The sequence below is a fragment of the Ambystoma mexicanum genome, chromosome 8, assembly GCF_040938575.1.
Source record: "Ambystoma mexicanum isolate Mex_15411 chromosome 8, UKY_AmexF1_1, whole genome shotgun sequence".
Taxonomy (NCBI): Eukaryota; Metazoa; Chordata; class Amphibia; order Caudata; family Ambystomatidae; genus Ambystoma; species Ambystoma mexicanum.
The window spans coordinates 1135844018-1135867048 of record NC_090929.1 but is presented as its reverse complement, the minus strand read 5'-3'; the positions used below and the strand labels follow the sequence as shown (position 1 = coordinate 1135867048).

The 23031-nt window shown below is 45.4% G+C and overlaps 1 protein-coding gene across 1 annotated transcript in view; it reads left to right on the top strand.

The window, feature by feature from the left end:
* Positions 1 to 21656: 21656 nt before the first annotated feature.
* Positions 21657 to 23031, top strand: part of LOC138472825 (neuropeptide Y receptor type 4-2-like) — an 85550-nt gene continuing 84175 nt past the window's right edge. Inside the window, exon 1 of the mRNA XM_069611192.1 lies at positions 21657 to 22206. The gene's annotated coding sequence lies outside the window, so the exon portion shown is untranslated. The remainder of the gene's footprint in view (positions 22207 to 23031) is intronic.

Genomic DNA, 23031 nt, shown 5'->3' with positions numbered 1-23031 from the left:
GTGGGAGCCTGGTGGGGGCTGCCCCTGCACTGCTGGGGGTGGGGGTGGGTGGGAGACATGAGTGGGGGCCTGGTGGGGGCTGCCCATGGTGGCTGGGGGGTGGGGGTGGTGGTAGACATGGGTGGGAGCCTGGTGGAGGGTGCCCCACACTGCTGGGGGGGTGGGGGTGGTGGGAGACATGAGTGGGGGCCTGGCGGAGGCTGCCCATGGTGGGTGGGTGGTGGGGGTGGTGGGAGACATGAGTGGGAGCCTGGTGGGGGCTGCCCCTGCACTGCTGGGGGGTGGGGGTGGGTGGGAGACATGAGTGGGGGCCTGGTGGGGGCTGCCCATGGTGGCTGGGGGGTGGGGGTGGTGGTAGACATGGGTGGGAGCCTGGTGGAGGGTGCCCCACACTGCTGGGGGGGTGGGGGTGGTGGGAGACATGAGTGGGGGCCTGGCGGAGGCTGCCCATGGTGGGTGGGGGGTGGGGGTGGTGGGAGACATGGGTGGGGGCCTGGTGGAGGGTGCCCCACACTGCTGGGGGGGTGGGGGTGGTGGGATACATGAGTGGGGGCCTGGTGGGGGCTGCCCATGGTGGCTGGGGGGTGGGGGGGTGGTAGACACGGGTGGGAGCCTGGTGGAGGGTGCCCCACACTGCTGGTGGGGTGGGGGTGGTGGGAGACATGAGTGGGGGCCTGGTGGGGGCTGCCCATGGTGGATGGGGGGTGGGGGGGTGGTAGACACGGGTGGGAGCCTGGTGGAGGGTGCCCCTGCACTGCTGGGGGGTGGGGGTGGGTGGGAGACATGAGTGGGGGCCAGGTGGGGGCTGCCCATGGTGGCTGGGGGGTGGGGGTGGTGGAAGACATGAGTGGGGGCCTGGTGGAGGCTGCCCCTGGTGGCTGGGGGGTGGGGGTGGTGGGAGACATGAGTGGGGGCCTGGTGGAGGGTGCCCCACACTGCTGGGGGGGGGGGTGGGGGTGGTGGGAGACATGAGTGGGGGCCTGGCGGGGGCTGCCAATGGTGGCTGGGGGGTGGGGGGGTGGTAGACATGGGTGGGAGCCTGGTGGGGGCTGCCCCTGCACTGCTGGGGGGTGGGGGTGGGTGGGAGACATGAGTGGGGGCCTGGTGGGGGCTGCCCATGGTGGCTGGGGGGTGGGGGTGGTGGGAGACATGAGTGGGGGCCTGGCGGAGGCTGCCCATGGTGGGTGGGGGGTGGGGGTGGTGGGAGACATGGGTGGGGGCCTGGTGGAGGGTGCCCCACACTGCTGGGGGGGTGGGGGTGGTGGGAGACATGAGTGGGGGCCTGGCGGAGGCTGCCCATGGTGGGTGGGGGATGGGGGTGGTGGTAGACATGGGTGGGAGCCTGGTTGGGGCTGCCCATGGTGGCTGGGGGGTGGGGATGATAGGGGACATGAGTGGGGGCCTGGTGGAGGGTGCCCCACACTGCTGGGGGGGTGGGGAGTGGGAGACATGAGCAGGTGTGCAGGGTAGTCCCCTGTTTTGTGGGCTGCCTGCAGGGGCCGTGGAGGGTGTACAGGAAACACCTGTGAGGACCCACCCAGCCTAATCGTGTGTGTAACTTCCCGCGCACCCCTGTAATGCACGTAAACAGCCAAATCGCGTGTGATTATTCCCGCGCACCCCTGTAATACACGTACCCAGCCAAATCGCGTGTGACAATTCCCGCGTACCCCTGTAATACACGTACCCTGGCTAATCGCGTGTAAAACTTCACATGTACCCCTGTCATACACGTACCCAGCCAAATCGCGTGTGATAATTTCCGCGTACCCCTGTAATACACGTACCCTGGCTAATCACGTGTAAAACTTCACGCGTACCCCTGTCATACACGTACCCTGGCTAATCACGTGTAATACTTCCCGCGTACCCCTGATATGAACGTTACCCGCTTTGCGTTCCTTGTTTGGCAGCCCTGTAAACTGGTCCAGGGTTGGCGCAGCCCTTAGCAATGATTTAGCGATTTTGATGGCTTTTCCTTGCGCGAGGGCGTTCTTGGGGGCGTTACTGGCGCTGCTGCAGGGTCGCTGCGATACTCTGCGCCACGGCTGGTTTGGGAGCCTGAAATCCATGAATACGCTGTGCGCGGAATTCGGTTTTGGCGCAAGCGCCTGGTGCAGACAATTGCACGCAGATACTCTGCGCCAGCCGCTTGCGACACTTTTCTGCAAAATTCTATGAATTACCCTGTAAGTTTTTATTCCAATTCCAAAGACAGGCTATCTTAGGATGTCCAATGCATTTCAGTCATAGGGACCATATTCAAGGACACATTTCTACAAAGAATAACCAAATACATCCAGTAAATTTCATATCATTGAATTTGCTTATTCCATATGTCTCATTAACCTGCCTATGGTGTCTTTATTTCTATGCATGCTTCTTCATGTTCAATCAGCTAGCTCTAGTGTGGTTTGCTTTCTTGTGGTCTATTTTGTAGACCTAAGATTCTCCTGTGACACCTAGGGTATAAAGTATAAGCTGTCTATATTTCTTTCTGTGGCTAATAAATGGTGGTTAAAAACATACCCTGATGGCTCAAGGTTTTCTTTTACAGCATTGTATCCTTGCCTTGTGTCCCATGGACAAACAATGTAGGAATAAGCTGTGTTTCTTGTTAGAGATCATGATTAAGATAGGTTTTCCCATTGTTTTTAGTCTTTCTAAATGGCATTATTTATTTATTTCACAAATGGGAACCAGGGCCGGACTGGGACAAGAAATAGGCCCGGTCACCCAAAAAAAGTGGCCCACCCCTCACCACATGATGCTTGACCTATGATGACATCACCAGAAGTAATGTTATTTGACTCCCCACACCCGAACCCCACCCAAGTGACATCCCGGGAAGCGATGAAACACGACCTTTACCCCCTTGTCAAAATAGCAAGTGGCATCAAATGGCTTTGTTCCTAAGTACACTACAAACAATATGGTTATGATTTCACTAATGTGATATACATTTCATACAAGAATGGATCACCATATGTATCATTAATATCTGTGTGTACAGATCCATATTGTCAAATTACTCTGAATGCAAGCAGACGTCCAAGGCCAAATGATAAAATGTTATTGTACTGCACGTATGCTTAAGCTCTTTTTTATAGAACAAATATACATACGATATCACCCAGCCTTTGTTGGCACTCATTTATCAACCTAAGAAGGATGAAAGGATTTTTGAGAAAACAAATGTAAAAAACAATAATTAAAAAATAATGTCTTTTCCATTTTTTTTTCAGAATCAATCTAGAAAAACTTTTAAATAGTGCAGAAGAAAGAGGGTGGCTCTCAGACAGAACACACAATTATCCCACAGCAGAACACCCAAGAACATTCATCTTCTACACATTACCCAAAATCCATAAGAACCGACTCAAACCTCCAGGTTGCCCCATAGTCTCGCCGACCAACAGCATTCTGCAGCCCCTCGTTACATACCTCGACTAATTTTTCCAACCACTTATAAAACAGACAGACACATATATAAAATATACCACCCACTTTTTGAATATACTCAGTACACTCCATGTTAACTGCCACAACATCCTCTTCAGTGCAGATGTATGCAGTTTATACACCTCAATACCACACGATAAGGCACAAGAATCGGTGGAATGGCTACAATTTAAAGCCAATGACTTAAAAGCATCTAAAGAGTTTCTCATGTTACTACTTGACTCTATATCACATAATTCCTACCTTAGATTCAAGAAACAACACTACATTAAAGTGTCAGGAACTTCTATGGGTGCCAGCATGGCACCTTGTTATGCTAACATCATTATGTAAAATATTTTACAAGATCATATCTGGCACAACTACGTCAGGTATTGGGGCAGATACATCGACAATATATTTGTACTATGGACAGGCACTAAAGAGGAATTTGTTTTATTCAGTAGCTACCTAAACAATATTGATGAAAGGATACAGTTTACCACCACACACAGTCAAGAGACCATTGCCTTTCTGGACATGACAGTGAGACACAGAGAACACAAACTTGAAACCTCACTTTTTCAAAAACCAATTGATTACAACAACCTTCCACACAGACTGTGATTTTGTCTGCCAAATACCATAAAGAGATTACCGTATAGCCAATTCCTCAGAGTTAAAAAGATTGGATTGTTCGAGACATCTGAAAGACAAGGCTGATCGATTCAGAGCTAGGGGTTACCAAGACACCAAGATCACAAGCTCTCTCAACAGAGTAGACAAGATCAAAAGAGAAACAATATTGAGCAAAGAAAGTGTGAAAATGTAACCCCCACCCATTTAGGTCACAAAGTACTCCACACAGAGCACCATATTCAAGAAAATCATAAACAAGGACTGGAACTACCTTTCTCAACACAGAACACTAGGAAAATTATATGAGACTCTGCCCGTGTTTGCAAATACACAGCGTAGAAACATTAAGGACATGTTAGTCAGGAGTGACATCAACAGACCCCCCAAAAACCCTCAAAGATGTCAAACCTTTCATGCCTCCAGTGCACAGTTTTGTACAGAAAAGGAATATAGTGTTTCAACCCAACACAGTGGAAAGACAGTTCTCAAATGCTAAGCCACATGTGACAGCACCAATATAATGTACAGCATAAAATGCCCATGCTGCAAATATTATGTTGGACAATCAACCAGAAAAGCCATTCTCCGGTGGAATGAACATCGCTGAAATGTTCGCACAGGCAATACTCAATCCCCAGTGGCACGACACTTTCAAGAGGCAAGGCCCCAAATATCATAAATGAAAAGACAAAAGGGTTGCAACATCTCCAAACACCTAGACCAGAGAGAAACATACCGGCTAGAACAAATTAATGTTTAATATTCAGGTGGGATGATTGAGGAATGTAAGTATGCATGTTTTCTTTAAAGAACTAAATGAATGGAGCTATGCTTAACATCGTATATTAGACACAAGACAATGTACACACGGTGCTCACCATCGTAACATTTTCAAGAAATGTCACAACATGAGACCATTGTATCAAGATGAATGGGACACTGCCCAATATCGTATTTTAGACACAAGACATTGTCCACATTGTACTTGCCATTGTACTAAAACTGAATGTTAAACTGCAAATGTAACAATCAATGTATATATTAGTATGCTTTTTCTTTTGCCAAATTTCCGACTTGTATACATGTGGAACTAGCGCATACTTACGGAATGTTGATATAGATGCTACACAGCTATACACCACACATGTAAGCTGAATCCTATTTACTTAGATCAAATACTACAAGAAATGAATACACTTCCGCAAATGTAACACGCAGAAGATGAGTATTCAGCATAGCATCACAGCACAATCTAATCCAAAAGGTTTAACAGAAATGGTAAAATCAGAATCATGTATGACATTGTAGAAGGCTCAAACCGTGCATATTTAATATGAATGGAGAAATCAAACATAACACAATTACCATTTTGTGACCATTGCCACTGCTATGATCTTACTTTGATATTAGAAAAGGATGAGCAATAAAAAGTGGCCTAAAAGAAATTTCCACAATGTTACTCTTTTGTTGTTAGTTCACGCGAACATCAATAAAAATTAAAAAATGGCGGCCGGCACATGATGATGTCACCAGGACAATGATGTCATCATGCACGCATTTGCTGGTGCCATTTAGAAAATAAATGGCACAGCGATCCTCGTGTTCCAGATAGGCATGATGAGAGAGCACAAAGGTAAGAGACTAAAAACAATCGAAAAACCTATATTAATCAAGATCTCTAACAAGAGACATGGCTAATTCCTAAATTGTTTGTCCATAGGACACAAGGCAAGGATACAACATTGAAAAAGAAAACCTTGAGCCATTAAAGTATGTTTTTAACCACCATTTATTAGCCACAATGGTTGTGTTAACAAAGAAGGAAACATAGACAGCGTAAAATTTATGCCCTAGGTCTCACAGGAGAATCCAGGGTCTAAAAAATAGACCACAAGAAAGCAAACAACACTAGAGCCTGATAGAAGATGAAGAAGCATGTAAATGAGACATATGGAATAAGCACATATAATGATATGAACCAAATATCCTGAGTTACACTTTATTTACTAGATGTATTTGGTTATTTTTTGTAGAAATTGGACCCTGTAGATGGTATCTAGGACCGAAATGCATTGGACATCCTAAGAAAGTCTGTGTCTATGGAATAAATACTTATTTTTTATGAAAAACCCTTCGATGATCTTGAGAAGTTTTGTACAAGGAAATACAAAATCTACCATAGAATCTAATGTATAGCATTTATGTAATGAAACGGTCTAACTTACATGTAAACACTATGTGATATTGTAAACACATGTAACCCTATGTGATATTTTCACGTTAGGTCCTTCCAGACGCCTGGGTCTTCCAAACCCAGACACCATCCTTAGGGTCCTAGCCTGCGGCCACATTAGGGACTAGCATATCCCACTTTTTCTTTCAACTGAATACTTTTGTTAGGATAGCACAGCAACAACTTCTGGTAATGCAACAGTTTGTCAAAATGATAATAGTGTTAACACGTTCTTTCCACCACACCTTTTTGCCACAAGTACACTGCTTCAAAATATCTTCCTCTATCCTGGTCATTCACCTGCCAGCACTAACTACTATGATTAGTTTCCAGGTCTACTCACCTGCCAGGAAGAAACAAACTCCTACAACTACAATTGGACTAAGCGGTAATGTCTTTTCCAAGTTTCTCCACACCAGTATTCTATGTGAGGAGGGCTGGGCAGTGACTTATGGTGTCCCATAGAAGGGGAGTTGTATCCCTTTGGCCTCTGTACTACTTCTTTACAGCCTCTTGGATGTTGGCAATGCGGTTACGGGTTTCCCCTAGTTGATGTCCTGTAAAAGAGGAGTTGAACCCCTGTTGCCTCTTCACAACTTCGTTACATCCTCTTGGCTGTTGGAAATGTGGGTTACAGGTTTCCCCCAGTTGGTGTCCTAAAAAAGGGGAACTGCGTCCTTACGGACTCTTTATTTTATTTGTTTGGTATTCAAAATTATTGTTCATTATTAAATGTCCTGCTCAGAGTGCCCCTGGGTCACCTTTAGCTTCAGGCCAACTCACCAGTCTTCTTTGCTGTCTCTGCTTCCCTGTTTGCTGCTTTTGCGGACCTCCTGCATCCTGCCCGCTCTACTGACAGCTCACGCCTATCTTCAGCTGACTAGTCGGCTCTTCTCTGAAGCTCTGCCAGTTCAGGTGATCCTCTGCATCCTCTCGCACAATGAAGGGTCACACGTCGGGATGGGAGCATGTCCCCCCTTCGACTGGCCTTCTCCTCCTATTGCTGCTTCCTGCTGCGCGCACTTTGCAATGTCACACGCCTCCACTTCTCTCGTCAGCATCAGCTGGGCTTGCTGCTGCATGCACTCTGCCATGTTGCACACCTTCACTTCTCGCGTCGGCATCAGATGGGCTTCCTTCTGTGATATTCCCAGCACTTCGGACTGCCTCTGCCACAGATACACCTTCTGTGTCTCTCTCCAGCTGCACCTCATTCCTGAGTTCAAATGCCCCACTGAGGTGTCTTGTTCTATATCAACTAGACTGCACATTCTGGTCAATATTACGTTTGTACCTTATTAACTCTGACCCCTTCTTCCTCATCCGAGTCCCACAGGCATTATGGATCCTAATGTCCATAGTGGATTTGGTCCTTTGACATTTAGTTCATTTTGAGTGCCTTGTGAACTGAGAGTTGTCAGAGTTAGGGAATGTTGTGTAAAAGGTTTGTGATTTTGCAAAGGGGCTCAGACCTCTACCTAAGACAGAATCATTACAATCAGAAGATGTTATATTTAGTTCCTGAACTCCCAAGGTACAAGCCTTATTCTGTTTAGATGACTTTTCACAGCATGTTATTTGTGTAGTGTCATGGGTGGGACTTGTGCAGTGACAGCATGCCATTAGGTATTTGTGAATCATAGAACGCTCATCCTCACAAAAAGATGAATACTGCATTTCTCCCAAAGGAGTCACCACTTCCCCTTGAAGCCATATACTCCCATGTGATCCTCCCTCATGTTACCACCCCCATGGTTAGGATCAGGTAGCGGCTGCCTTCCCCTGGCCACATGAGAGGGGATCCTAGGCTGGGGTTCAGTGATGACTCTACAGGATTCATCACAACCGCTTCTGCTTTTCCTGGGTTCCACTTAGTTCCACCTTTCTCTTGGCTATTCTGGGGCCCTGTCCTTGCCTTGGTTACCTACAAACCCCTTTTTATTTTCACCTCTCCCTTATTGGTCATCTTCGCAGTCTGCCCTCATTCACCCCATACCTGCTATCAAGTCCTCCTGTAGGATTCCACCTGCCTGTCTCTGCTTGTTTATGTGAAATTCTGCAGCTACAGAAAATCACCCACCAAGCTCCCCTGGCAGTGCCTTGCACTGTCCTTTTACCTCAATACACTTTGCAGGTGGAGTTTTATAATGGATTTCAGGTGCTAATGTGAGCACACGTGTAATGTAATGCATAGTTTGTATGCCTGCTTGAAAATCTGCAGGCCTAAATCAATCTTCTCTCCTTAAATGGTGGAGGAAAGCAACGCAGATATGCTATCTCCACTTTGCTGCTTGATAGGCGCACCACGTTACAGTCTGCACTGTGCAGTGCTGCCTCACTTACCTGGGAATTCCTGGCTTCTATATCAGTGCTGGTGCTTCCTCCTGCAGTTTTGGCTCTGAGGAAGCAGGGCAGAGCACAGCACAGCAGCGCTGTGGCTCGTGGGGAAGTCCCACATCCAGTGCAAGTGCTGCAATGATGTTTATGCTGGGTATGGGCAGGGGCTCCTCCCCCTAGCTGTCAGGTAAGCACCTGAGCCTACATGGTTTCCATTACAACAACATGCTAGAAAATGTAAGGATTTACTTTTGGCTATAAAAGCCAGTGCAGAGCTTCTGGCCATTGCATCTTATCGAACCTTGCCAGACCTTTTTTGTTGTTGACCTGGTCCTGGTTATTCCCTGTTTCCTTGCCTGTTTTTGTCTTTTAGAGTCTTCATAGTCCCTGCCTCCTGTCTCTATCTTTACATTTTCATTTTCCTCACTGCACATTATAAAATGACCCCCTATATATCTATAGGTATTCTGTGGCCCAACTGTGGCCCTGCTAGAAAGGATTGCATACTTGCCCCTAAGGGTAAACATAGAAAGGAAGATACATACACCAGGGTTGTTAATAACATTCTTTATGAAATGGCATGTGTGTGTCTGTGTGTTTATGTGTGTGTATTAGAGAAATCCATCCAACCCACCATGGGGCTGGATGGAATGTTAAAAAGAGAAAAGAAAAAAAAGAACCAAAGGACAGAACTGTCCTGCCCCAAATATTGGGCTGGGCAGAGGAGAAAGGAATCTAGAAGCAGATTTGAAAAAAGAGACAGTTAGATGACACTAGTAAAGTAGAAAAGTAAGAAGAAGGAAATAACCTTCAGAAAATGCCACTAATGGTTATGGACATGTGGTCCATTCCAAAGATTCACAAAAGTATAGGACTACAGTGATGTATTTTAGTAACATGTGTCACTAATAGACAATTTGTGTCAATATTCTTAATTGCCCTAACATGCTACAGGAGCTGCAATTTCTATGGCTTACAGTGGACCCAAAGAACATCCTTTGACATGGATAGATTACTGCATAGATTACAAATCAGGTGGCGTAGTTAATCACCATATCAATTTAGTGTGTCTAGTTGCTATTGTAATAGATGAAAGATTAGTTTGATAAACGTAATTACAGGTGTTGCAGGGACCCTATTATTTTTTTCCCGATGTTGTGTTAACCTTCAATTGGTGTCTGTACTTACAGGTGGCAAAATACCAGATAAAAGGAACGATCTCAGAGAGAGTTACCTGAAAAATGTGATGTAAAAATGTTGTCCCAATGTTGTTAATGATGTGTCTGACATGCTGCTGGATGTGGCTTTTTCAGGTTTTGCTGGCATTCAGGATGTATGTGCAAAATCAATTCCCACTTTTTCCACAAGATGGCAGCACACCATCTGCCAGTAGCACACACACACAAATGCAGCAGTGAGACAGTGTTTGGATCAATACTTTCACCTTTCAGAAGCTGCCACAGAGGCAGCATGTTCACCTTTTCTAGAGACAGAAACTTCATTTGGATCAACACGTTCACCTTGATTTCTTTAAATTGTTCCAATACAATATTTTGGGGGTTGAAACTAGTCATTGGTAACCATTATTGCAACAAATACGTGTCTTTTTGATTTAATCCCATTATGAAACACCATGATGTATTTATGTTGTGTACTTTACCTGTGCTGGTGAGACACTGAGTTTATCTGGTACTAGGTTTTGGCACATCTCCTAAAGATGACCTGTGCTGCCCATCATATTTCCTTGGCCAGGATAAATAATTCCATCACCGCACAGAAGAAGGGCGAGAGGAATCCTAGGGGAAGATTCCAAATGCTTTACCTGTACGTTTTTATCCATGTTCTCTTGACTGCTTTTAGGTGTTTCTTAATACAATGCCAATAGAAGCCATGGAGTTTTGACAGCGGTTTTAATTATTTCCATCTATTCAGGGGTGGTCTGGATATCCTCACCTGTGCCATGTTATACCAGTAAATTCAGTATCATGATAGGTATAATGATTTCAAGTTTTAGGTTTACTGTGAGACAAGGCCTACACAACCTTTGTTCATTGGTTATTGGACGTTGTCATGTTTTAGAAGTGACTAGAAGAGTAGGATGCTGGGTATCTACTCAACTACCTTATAGCTAATATTGGGAACTTTAAATTGGTTTACTACTGTATCTATGTGTATGCTAATATACAGTGCTGGTCATTGGGCAGGCTCATGTGTGGCGGGATCTCGGGATCCGGCCACAGTCACCCGCTGCAAACCCCAAACCCATGCTCTGTGCTGGGTTACTTAGAAGAAAAAAACAATTGAAAAAAAAAACACCTGTGACCACACGGATTGGGGGGGTGGGGCAGCTCATTGCCACCATGAGTGCCCTGCTGGCTCCGACCCCCTACGTGTACACAGCAGGACAGGAAGTCCTGGTCTGTCATGGGTGAAGAGAAGCCCTGGGATACAGGTCACAGCTGCAGGACACACACTGTAACTTCCTCTGGTGACCCTGTGCAAGGGGTCACGAGAGGAAGTTACAGTCCTCAGCCACGACCCATTTTATTTATGTATTTATGCAATGTTTGTCAAATACTCATATCTGACAAACATTGCATAAATAAATAAATATACAGGTATCCAACAAACATTGCATGAATAAATAAATACCCCTATTAACATTGAAACTATCCCACACGATACAGCCACCCAACTGCTTTCAGAGGGGACAATCAATGTGAAAGCCAGAGGAGGAGATCAGGACTAAGAAAACTGGAGCAAACATGGATCCATCGTCTAGACACAGTCAAAAATTGACTCAATATTTCTATAGAGTAGAAAATGTTCTTCAGAAGAAGTAGTACCCGGATACACCCCACTCACACAGGGGAATAGATGCACCCCACATACAGCTTAGATCACACACACACACTACTACTCCGAGTGCACCATACATGTAATAAGTATGATCTGCCCAAGTATGCACAATAAGAACAATGATGCTTGTAGTTGTATGATGGGCAATGGTTTTCAATTCTAGCAACACTGATAGAATACCCAGTGGCACTAAAATACAAATGGTCAAAATTCCATATATATGTAAAACATGATTATGTATGATGCACAACTTGTGATGTAGAAATGTTGATTACATACTCAACAGCATGGAATGCTACTTGTCACTAATCACAGAAGTGTGATGTCACAAATAAGCTGTTCAACATGTAACTAGTGACTCTGCCACATAGGGACCATAGGGTCCCCATAGCCTATGCCCATTTGAAGATGTGGCTAACAGCAAACACCCCGGCTCCACCAGACACTACTCAGCTAGACCATCTACATTGCAGGTTCATTAACAGACGCGAGTCGTGTGATAAACACAGCAGGTTCCGAACATAAGATCCTTTCTCCCCACCACAGAGGAACACGTCACTCCTACGGCACCACACATGTGCAAAAGAATGTGTGCTGTTGCCTAGCCACTAGTCCACCAATCACAGCTACCGATAGCATTTAACATGCAAGAGACCTAATCCACCAGAACGCATGTACACTGGACGGACACTAGCTCACGGCAGTATACAGCTCCTCGAGGAAACCGCAGCCGTAGGTAAGCAATCCTCGCGTACTGCTACAGTTTCAAGATCCACCGAGGATATTTCGAGCGTGAGCCGCTACATGCTAAGCGCCAGCCAGACAACAGTTTTCAGATCCTTAGAGGATCATTTCGAGCGTGAGCGGACACAGGTAATGCACCAGCCAGACATAGCCACCTTAATAGAGGCAGCCTAACCAAAAGGCACAGCACAGCACAAGCTTAAAGGAATGGTTTGGTCAGAAATATTATTGGGCAAAAAGATGGCCAATAATAAAACAAATATCTAAAATATATATATTTTTGTTTAAGTCCCTATGGAAAGTTTCGAGCAAATGAAGCTCAAACTTTAAAATTGCAAGCACTAGGGGGCATCCATTTTGTGAAATGGATGCCGCCTGTGCTTGCATTTGTGGCACTAATGAAGGAAAAGCCAGCCAGCTGTAGTAAACAAAAGCTTCCACTGGGTGGCTTTTGCTTCATTGGTGCCGGACTCGGAGGATGGAGACCAGAGACTACAGGCAGGAAATCTGCAGCTGCATCTCGGTAAGTGCTATTTTTTTTTTTAAATAAGCACTAGCTGTGGTTTTTTTTTCCTAAGTTTTCCAGGCTGGAGGAGCCCGGAAAACTTAGAAATAAAACCGCAGCTTTTAAAACATTGTATTTATGTTTGTGGTTGCTTCAAGCGACCGCAAACATAAATACAACGTTATTGTGTTTCAAAAACGCTGTGGTTTTTCTTTCTAAGTTTCTTGCGCTCCTCCGCAACCGCGTTGTGTTTCTGCCTGCCGTGGCTATCACTTTGGGTCTCCGGTGCTCCCACTGCTTTCGCGTGGAGTCTCCTACACTCCCCCAACCCTGTGGGAGTCTAGGAGACTCCAAGCGAAAGATGCTGCAGTGATAAATACAATGTTTTTGGATTTGTAAATGTCGCAGTATTTACAAATCAAAAAACATTGTAATTCTGAATGCGGCACCTTTCGCTGGGAGTCTCCTGGACTCCCTCAGGGTTGGGGGAGCCCAGGAGACTCCATGCGAAAGCTGCCGCTGTCAGAATAACAATGTTGTTGTATTTGTGATTGCTGTGGTTTTCCTACCACTGCAATCACAAATACAACAACGTTATATTTTTAATTGTTGTGCCTCGGCTTTTTGCCTTCATTTTACGTTTTCTGTGCTTCCCTGGGCTTGGGGAGCACAGAAAATGTAAAATGAAAGTGAAGGCAGCCTCCCAAACTCTGCTCAGGCTGCAGTAAGCAAAAGCTCCCAGTAGAGGGCTTTTGCTGCTTGTTTAGTGCCGTAAGGGCAGGGCCGAGGAGGCTGCCTGCAATCACAAAATGGATGCCCCCTAGTTCTTGCAATTTTAAGGTTTGAGCTTCATTTGCTCGAAACTTTCCATAGGGACTTAAACAAATATATATTTTAGATATTTGTTTTATTATTGGCCATCTTTTTGGCCAATAATATTTCTGACCGAACCATTCCTTTAATGGACGCACGCCCATCCAGTCAGTAAAAATGCTTTATACTGAGTAAATACCAAATGACATACTCCATTAGAGGCATTACATAGAATATATAGAACACTCAGACAGCACAATCAGAACACTCTCTCCATGTTCTTTTGTCTTAAATATTTTTTAAGACAAATCCCTAAATTCATGTTACCTTCTCTTATGGCTACTATAGAAAGGTAGCCATACGAGTCATCCCATCCACACAGAGTTGATGACACATCCACGGCGCATTGAAGGCTCTGCAAGGAAAATAATCCCTAACCCGAGGCACTGAAGAAAACAACGCAGGTATGACAGACACACACGCCACTGCCATCTAAACACTGCACAGATACACCAATGTTCTAATTTTAAACTCTCTCATTTTTTTTAGACTTTGTACCTACAATAGGCATGGCTGAACAAGACATACACCACCCCCTCCTTCCTACCAGTCCTGAGGACAGCACCAGAACAACTACAACAATAGTAATGATTTTCCGTTGATGTTAGAAACACCAATTGTGTTGACTAGATAGATGTTTGGACATTTAACCACACCCTAATTCACCTTAATCACTAACCCTCTCACTGTGTTTCAAACATATTACATTGTTGTGATATGATTGTATAATATGACAAACCAATGTAGGCACCAGGAAAATGGTTTGGTCCAACGTGGTAACACATGTACAATATGGTAAACAGCCTTTAGTAGGCTTTTACAAAAACTTAGATATGAGAAAAATAAAGATTTAATTTGTATAAATGTAACATTGGTGATCTTTTGAATGCACGTACAGATCAAATCACAAGATCTGTCAATTGTGTTGTGTACAATACCTAGAAGTGCCAAAAGGGTGGGGTAGCCGGAGTCCTCTCCATATTCCCGGGAAGATATTGATAACACAAAGGACCTGATTCACAGAGTGTTTTCCTATGGGATTGTGCCATTATAAAATGCTTCTGTCAATCAGGACAATAATGTTTATCATACACACAAGAGCAATTAACATTGGTTCCTGGATACTCGAGAGGTAGGCCCACAGCAATATGTCTGTCCAATAGGAAACCTATCAGGTGTTGTGGGGTTGTAGCTTCTCTTGCACTAAGGGCAGAGATCTATCTCTACCCAGAACCTTTCTTCAGGCACAGTACTGTTCTCTTCCGCTAAACCTTCCAGAGCTCTACGGGGCATTTAAACATCTCTGGGGTGAAGGTTAGTCTCTGGAATGCATATTATGATGAAATCATGACATTTCAGTAAAACCTTTATCCAAAGAGCAAGACTTTTCAACAGAGAGACAGCATTTTGAGAAATCTTTTCCGCTTTCAGATGTACTTTTCAGCAAGGAACAAGAATTTCACCTTTTGTGGCAGAGATAAAGACTTTCACATTTCTTCAACACAAGCGATACAGCAACACTAAAGAGACGGCATTTCCAAGTGTGTCACATTTGCATACAGAGTCACACTAAAACACATTCATGGACACGACAGATGTAAGAGTCACAACTTAGAGCAAGGAGTCTATACAACAAAACAGCAACATCAGCACACACCTCCAATGTAAAGTGCAGCCCAGGATTTGCTAATGCACAGGCAGCACCAGTAACTCCTCCCAATGAAAAAATAACTTTTAAAGCACATCCTTGCACACAGATGGCACCAGTGACTCGCACGCTAGGAGGGTAACGTTCAAAGCACACACACATGTTGTGGCACCCTTCTACACTAAGAGTGTGAAGTTCCACTGCACAACACAGCAGGGAGAAGCACACTCACATTTGGGGTATCGCTTACTTTAAACATGCGGGCCCAGACTCCCCATGGTCACGGTGCCCTGTAATAATGTCACCACAAAAATCTCGCCATGCAAAAATATCGCCGAAAAATGGCCGTTTTTTGTGGCAACATTATTGCATGGAACATGCGGGGGACACCCCCGCAACCCACAAATTTATTTTTTTTTTTATTTTCTTTTTTTGAAATTTTATTTTTTTGCCCCTGTCCCCATATATATGGTCACCCATATAATATCGCTGCGACCTTTTCCCGGCGATATTATTTACGGCGACCATGTATATGGGGATAATATTACCTGATACCATTGTCACCATTTCACCAAGTCAAGGTGAAAGCTTGGCTATAACAATACACACAATGATGAGAGGCATAGACAGGAGAGAACAATAAAGATGATGAAAAGAGAGATTAAACAGAGAATAAACAGAACAAGCTGGAAAAATGCAAACAAAACTGCAAAAATAAACCAGCAATTACAATCCAACAGAGCTGCAACACAAGTCAAAAGGAGACAATGAAACCCCTACCTGCCTAATACTGATACTTCTGAACTACACATAAAGTTTATAAGCATTACCACTTGTGAACCAATAAGCGAACGCACCTGTATAAGGCCAAATAAAGGGCCAGTGACTTAAACACAGCGAAGAAATGCACAAAGTGCTATACTTATCTAAGAGTTTGCATGAACCCCTGTCGTGATACCATACGTTGCACCAGAAGGACTACTTTACATTTTATAACATTACTTTACACTAAAAAAAAAATAAAAAAAAAAAACCTTCTGCCACAAATAAGAGAACGGCAAGTTAAACATCACTTTTGCGTCAATGGGGGCTTAAGTAAAGCCAACACCTTGACATGGACGTCCTGCTTTCACGTACACCGAGACATGTATCACAGGGTGGCTCCGTTATACACCAAACAACACAGAACAGCCACGAGGAAGACCGTTGTACATTTTGACACAGCTGAAGCAACTACAAAACAATTCCAAACGTAATTATACAGGGTGTGTGGAGCAAGCAAGTGTGACAGTGCAACTGGGTAGAATGTCATGAGGAACTATTCCAGACACGCTGCTTACCTCATGCACATGTGCTCCTCGCTCTGAACTCAGACACTAAGATCCGAAGCAAAGATGATCTAGAGAAACATGTTAGCGCTGAAGATCCAAACACAGTTTGAAACCTCTGATCATTTGAAATGTTCACTAAATGTCTGGTACGAGGATCGTGGCAAGTCTCTAGCCAATTCCTTGGTGGAGGAAGGGTCATTGTAAAAGTGTTTCCGAAAAGCTGTAATGGTCACCCCAAAGAGAAAGACGACTGATATCCGCAGCGCCTCCAAATTCAAGGCACAAAAGCCCAAATCGGATCCAACACTATTGACAATCGATGGATATTTCCAAACCACCCATAGGTCGCTCGGAAAATCAATGCATTTTTCTGTAAGTGTAGCAGTATGGATCAAAGTGCAGTGCATGTTTTGATAAGTACAGGCAGTATATCATTTTGTCCGATTATCTTATATAAGTAAATCAAAAGGGGAAGAGAAAGTAGAAGCAGGGACTGTGAAACAGCGATGTTGCATTAATTGGCACGATGAGGCCTAGGCTGGGGAAGGAAACAGCTAGCGTCCCTTTTCAGAGTGTTGGCTGCCGCTGTCCTGAAAGTTGCAACGCCTGTTCCTTAGCACTGTCTTTCAGTGTTGTCACTTGGTTGGAATGGTTGGCCACGAGCCGTTTGCATAGCTTTTAGTTTAATACATTTATTAGAGTTATAATAGAGGTACAATTAATAACAATGCAGACATTTGTGAGGACTTGGTAAAACAAAGGTGAAAAAGATAAACTAACCAATTATATAAATTCAAAGACGAACTGGGGAAGACAGGCGGGGTACAGACACGAGTACAGAGAGATTGAGAGGGAAGGGAGTGAGAATACATAGAACAGTATATTATTTTATTACAGTATTAACATAGTGAAAAAAAACAGCCTTAAATGAAACACACATATGGAGGGTTTAGTAAATAGGTTCATGTACCATGTGAGGAGGCTTTAAAACAATTCAGATAACGAGTATAAAAAGACCATTTAGCATTATATTTGGGAATAGAGTCTTTATAATTCTCCATACATAGTTCCAATCTTTGTATATGGCAGATGTCGTTCCACATCCCCCGCTAGAAAGGGAACGGGAGTCCTTCCAATTGGCAGTGATAAGTTTCAACGCAATGATAATAAATAACTCATAAAGTTTTGCAGAGGCATGCAAATCATAGGAAGTCACAGGCAAACTGACCAAAACAATATTAATAAATGATAGCGGGATGTGCGTAGCCTTTATCCAGCCTGTAGCAGCCTCTGGGAAGATAAGAGCTTTCTATCCCCTTCTAGAAGTGTTATTAGTATTGACAAACTGTGATTTATTTTTTCCTCTACGATCTGCTGTCCTTCTCATCAATTCAATTGACTTGTATGTATTTATATTGTGTTTTTGTCATATGTGGTTACACAAAAGGCTGAAATATCCAAATGTGTTTATACGTTAATTAATTCACTAGTTGTACCCAGCATTTATATGCAGATCTAGCACAATCTCAAATTCTCACTCTCACACTCTTTTTGTCATGTTTTCTCTCTCTCTCTGCACTCTCTGGGGCCGATTCATGGAACAAATGTGCACTGAAATCCATGGCGCAAGCTGACGCAAGCGTGAAAAAGCAAGCGCACGCGTGCGATTCATGGAAGGCCCTGCGCGAGTTTTCCCCGGGATGTGCACCAAATCCACGGGTGGCACACACGGGCACACACGTCATTGCAACATCCAGAACGCCTTGCACGATGTGCAGAGCGAAAGCGCACAATGCCAGCGCACACACCATAAAGGGGGCGGAAAACGGGGCGGACTACGCGGAATGGGGAACAATGTGTGAAAAAGAAGGCGTAACTGGGGAAGTACTGCAGGGAAATATACGGAACGCCCACACACACGCGAACAGCACGTATCTATGGAATCGAATAGGGGAAACCCACGCACGGCCAAAGACATGCACAGGCCTAAACACGTCCGCCACACGAAGGCAGGCGGTAGAGTCCCTGCGCATTATAAAAGTGCACGCAAACAACAAACACGAATATACAGTTACAATGAATGCCCCATTCTGTGGCCCCCTAGGACAAATGACAAGTCACGCAATGCTCAGCCATCCCAAAAAAGCAAGAAAAAGAGATACGCGACCCATGTAGCCCATGTGCGTGTAAAAAAACACACGCAGTACGCTGTGGCAGCCATGAACACAGAAAATGCATACGTGATCAACACGCATGCTAGTATGCCCGAAAAAAAGGGGTACGCGACTAACAGGGACTCACCGTCTGCCTTGCGTGTAGAAGAAGAACTCGTAGCCAACACCCACGCCAAAAGAAGAAGTACGCACTGTAGCCGCTGTGAAGTAATCATGTGTGAACCCCAACGTCTGGAAAACACACGCACCGCTTTCCACGAAAAGCACGTACAGAGCGTTAGAAACCCACGTGGGACCTTCAACCTGTACCGAGGGAAATGCCCGCGCACACGTTACGTCACCTGCACGCTTACACGCTAAGGGCCTTTCCTCGAATTACACACTGACGTGCTGTTTTTTCACATGCCAATTCGCTCTGTATCAAGCTGGCCACACAACACATGGAAGACCACACTCCTGCCCAGAAGGCCGAATTACTGCCCCCCAGAGCCTCGAGCCAACTCCCACCAGCCATCTGCTGCTGCCTGCCTGCCTGCTGGACACATGCCCTGCTATTTGGTGCCTGCAGATCAGCCATCTGCAGGGGTACGGTTGCTGTGACCACCCCTGCTGGAACAGAAGACTTCTGACTGAAGTTCTATCGCTCCACAGCTCAGCACCAGGACCCAGTTTCCCACCCAAACCTGCCTCAGAGGTTGCCATGTTGGGGGAAACACCATCAGACACCACTGGCAACCCCCAGCCAGAGAGGCCGAGGGCTACCAGCTTCAGTGCCACAGAAGTTGGTATCCTGTTGGAGCAAGTCCTGCTGCATTATGATGCCCTCTTCGGAAGACCACGCTCCGACAAGGATGGACGGAAGAGGATCTGGACGGACATCCTGGTTGCCATCAACGCAGAGGGGGTGGCAACCCGGGACCTACCACATGTCCACAAGGGCTGGTAGGACTTCAGGTCTAGGACCCTCAGGAAGGCCCGGCGCCTCTTGGAGGCAGCGGATGCAGAGGGGTGGCGGGTCTGCCTTACTGACCACCAGATGAGGGTCCTGGAACGTATATGCCCAGCGCTTCACCTCCAGGTCCTTGAGAGGCAGACCCATCCGGAGTTGAGCGGTAAGTGTCCATGCATACTGATTGGACGCAGTGCATGTTGAGGTGTGCCAGGAGTGTGCAGCTTGGACATATGTCTGGAAAGGCCCATGTATGGATGTGTATGTGCAGGGACATGAGCCCCTGGACTTTTACACGTGTTTTCGCTTGCGCGAGCGGGGTACACATATGCTGAGGTGTGCACGTGGACGTATAGATGCGTTTTTGCTAGGGCGAGCGGTGTACGCGTATTCCGAGGGGTGCGCGGGGAGTTTTCAACGCGTTTTTGTGGTTGGTGGACTGTGTGCTGGTACACTGCCCTTCTGCGCCATGTAGGGGATTTGTGCAATGTTTTTGGCACACGGGGTGGGGTTGTGGGTGTAACTGGCGCTGCAGGGTCGCTATGCCGCTCTGTGCCACGGTTGCTTATGGATGTTGAAATCCATGACTATGCTGTGCGCTGAAATGGGTTTTGGCGCACGTGGCTGCACAGACTGCTGCACGTGCACTCTGTGCGCCAGCCGCATGTGCCACTTGTGCGCCGAATTCTATGAATTACCCCCTCTTTATCTTGCTCTCCCTGTCTCGGTCTATGCATCTGTCTCTTTCTCTCTCTCCACTGTCTGTTGGTTAGATGGTTGCTGCGAAGTGCATGAATGCTAGAAGCTATTGATGAAAGCAGCAGAAGTTGAAGGATGGGTGCTGTGCTTTTTATGGGTAAATCTAGGATGAGAGTAGCAGCAACAGAGGCATTTCACGAGGTGGCCAGTCCTCTTCTTGGGAACATAATGATCACTTTCAGTGTAAATCGTAGTCACAATAAGAATGTTACACTTTTCTTGCAGAGAAAAGCACACAATTGAAACCTAGCTATTATTCCAAGATGAACAGTAAGGTACACTCATATTGTACCATTAAAAAAAATGAGAAATGATAGGTGGCAAATAGTACCAATGAAGGTTACTCACTGCTTTGCATGAAATCATAGATCATTTTGGTAACACAGAAAAGACCACATATGTTTGTATTTGAGAACTATGTCTGTAATACAAGGGCTGCACGATAAATTAATAAGTACATAACACACACTGAGATTGGTGGTCAATACATTTCTCACAACACTACCCTGACATTAACGTATTTGTAGTCAACAACCATTGATACTCATTTGGTTCAGGGATATATATATATATATATATATATATGCTCATCATTCTGACAGCTTCAAGATGTGCTTATGGGGATAAAATGGCTAATGCATCTGTCACTCTGTTGGGGTCTGATGCCTGTGCTGTTTCTTGTTTCGGAGGATAATGCTTTGTCTCCCATAAGAGAGCAGTCTGGCTAGGTTTGGGAGCTTTGCCGAATATCAGAAGGCTACTTCGATTGAAAAAGCACAAACATCCTTAGTGACTTATAGATAGGTATACGATTATTTTGTTCATGTACACGTAAAAAGAGAGATCAAGAGTTGGATAGATATGTTTCAAAGCATGTTGTTTATTCCGATGCTATCCATTCTACCAACTGGACAACGCCATTATCATAAGAACCGCCAATACACTCCTACAGCTTCTGTGTCTTATCGCAATATCTATATACTTCTGTGACATTAGCAGATGATAAAAGGCACGCGCGAAAAAGTACATTAGAGAGCGGGAGAACCGAAATAATATAGACGATATACTACTTATCCAGCAGAGGGAGCAAGAGGACTTTCGAAGAAAAAACTACAGCTACAGTTCTACGCCATACCAAGCAGACGTTTACTTGCACAATGTTTGTTTCATACATTTGAGAACTGACAAATTGTATGGTCGAGTTTTATCTGCGTTTGCAAATACTAGGGGGGGCTTTTATCTGCGTTTGCAAATACTAGGCGGGACTGCTTCATTTACACCAACCTGCTTTTGTAATAATAGATGGAGGTCGACAGGAATAAACAACACACAGATTCCAAATCGAAAAGCTAGCGGGAGGCAACACAAGGGTGTGTATAAAGACCGCGAGGAAACCTCCCACAGTAACTGAAGAGACAGCGAGCCAGCACTCAGGAGTCCGCGGGCACTCTCCAGGAAGCAGGGCAGGACTGGACACACCGGCAATGTCGCGTCTGCCACAGGCTGCGTGAGAGCTACGGAGACGGCTCTCGGGCACGCCATTCCACCAGAGGCAGCGAAAGCGCACAGCATTGGCAGACAGTGCTGAGCAAGAGACGCTCCAGCTATCGGGAGAGCGACCGAGAACGTCCCGAAAGAGAGCGTGTGCACGGGAGATTAGGAGGGACAACGGAAGACGTTTCTGCTCGAAGCCTGGGACTTTTCTCCAGCACAGGTAGGCAGTTCCGTTTGAAGTCGGAATTAGATGTCTTGCAGTAACAATGATAACTTTACATTTCTAGCCAGACTGAGTTTACATTTTTCATACTTTAAACAAGTACAAGATCTTCAAAACAAGGTATCCGGTTACAAAAGTCTGTCAATCGGTTCATCCATGCACCCACCCACATCCATCCCACTGTCCATCAACACATCCATCTATCCATCAATCCATCCACCCACCCACCCACATGCATGCCACTGTCCTTCCGTCCATCCTTCCATCCATCCATCCATCCAGCCATCCAGCCACCCATCCATCCATCCATCCATCCATCCATCCATCCATCCATCTATCCATCCATCCATCCATCCATCCATCCATCCATCCATCCATCCATCAATCCATCAATCTACCCATTTATCCATCTATCCATCTATCCACCAATCCATCCTCCCACCCACTGTCCTTCCGTCCATAGTTCAATCCATCCATCTATCCATCTATCCATCCATCAATCCATCAATCCACCAATCCATCCATCTATCCACCAATCCATCCTCCCACCCACTGTCCTTCCGTCCATAGTTCAATCCATCCATCCATCCATCTATCCATCCATCCATCAATACATCGATCCGCCCAACATACATCCCACTGTCCGTCCGCCCATCCATCCATCTATCCATCCATCCATCTGCTCACCCACCCAAATATATCCCACCGTCCGTCCGGCAGCCCGCCCGCCCGCCCATCCATCCATCCACCCACCCAGGATTTACATCCCACTATCCGTACGTCTGCCCATCTATTACATAAATCCCACTATCCGTCCATCCG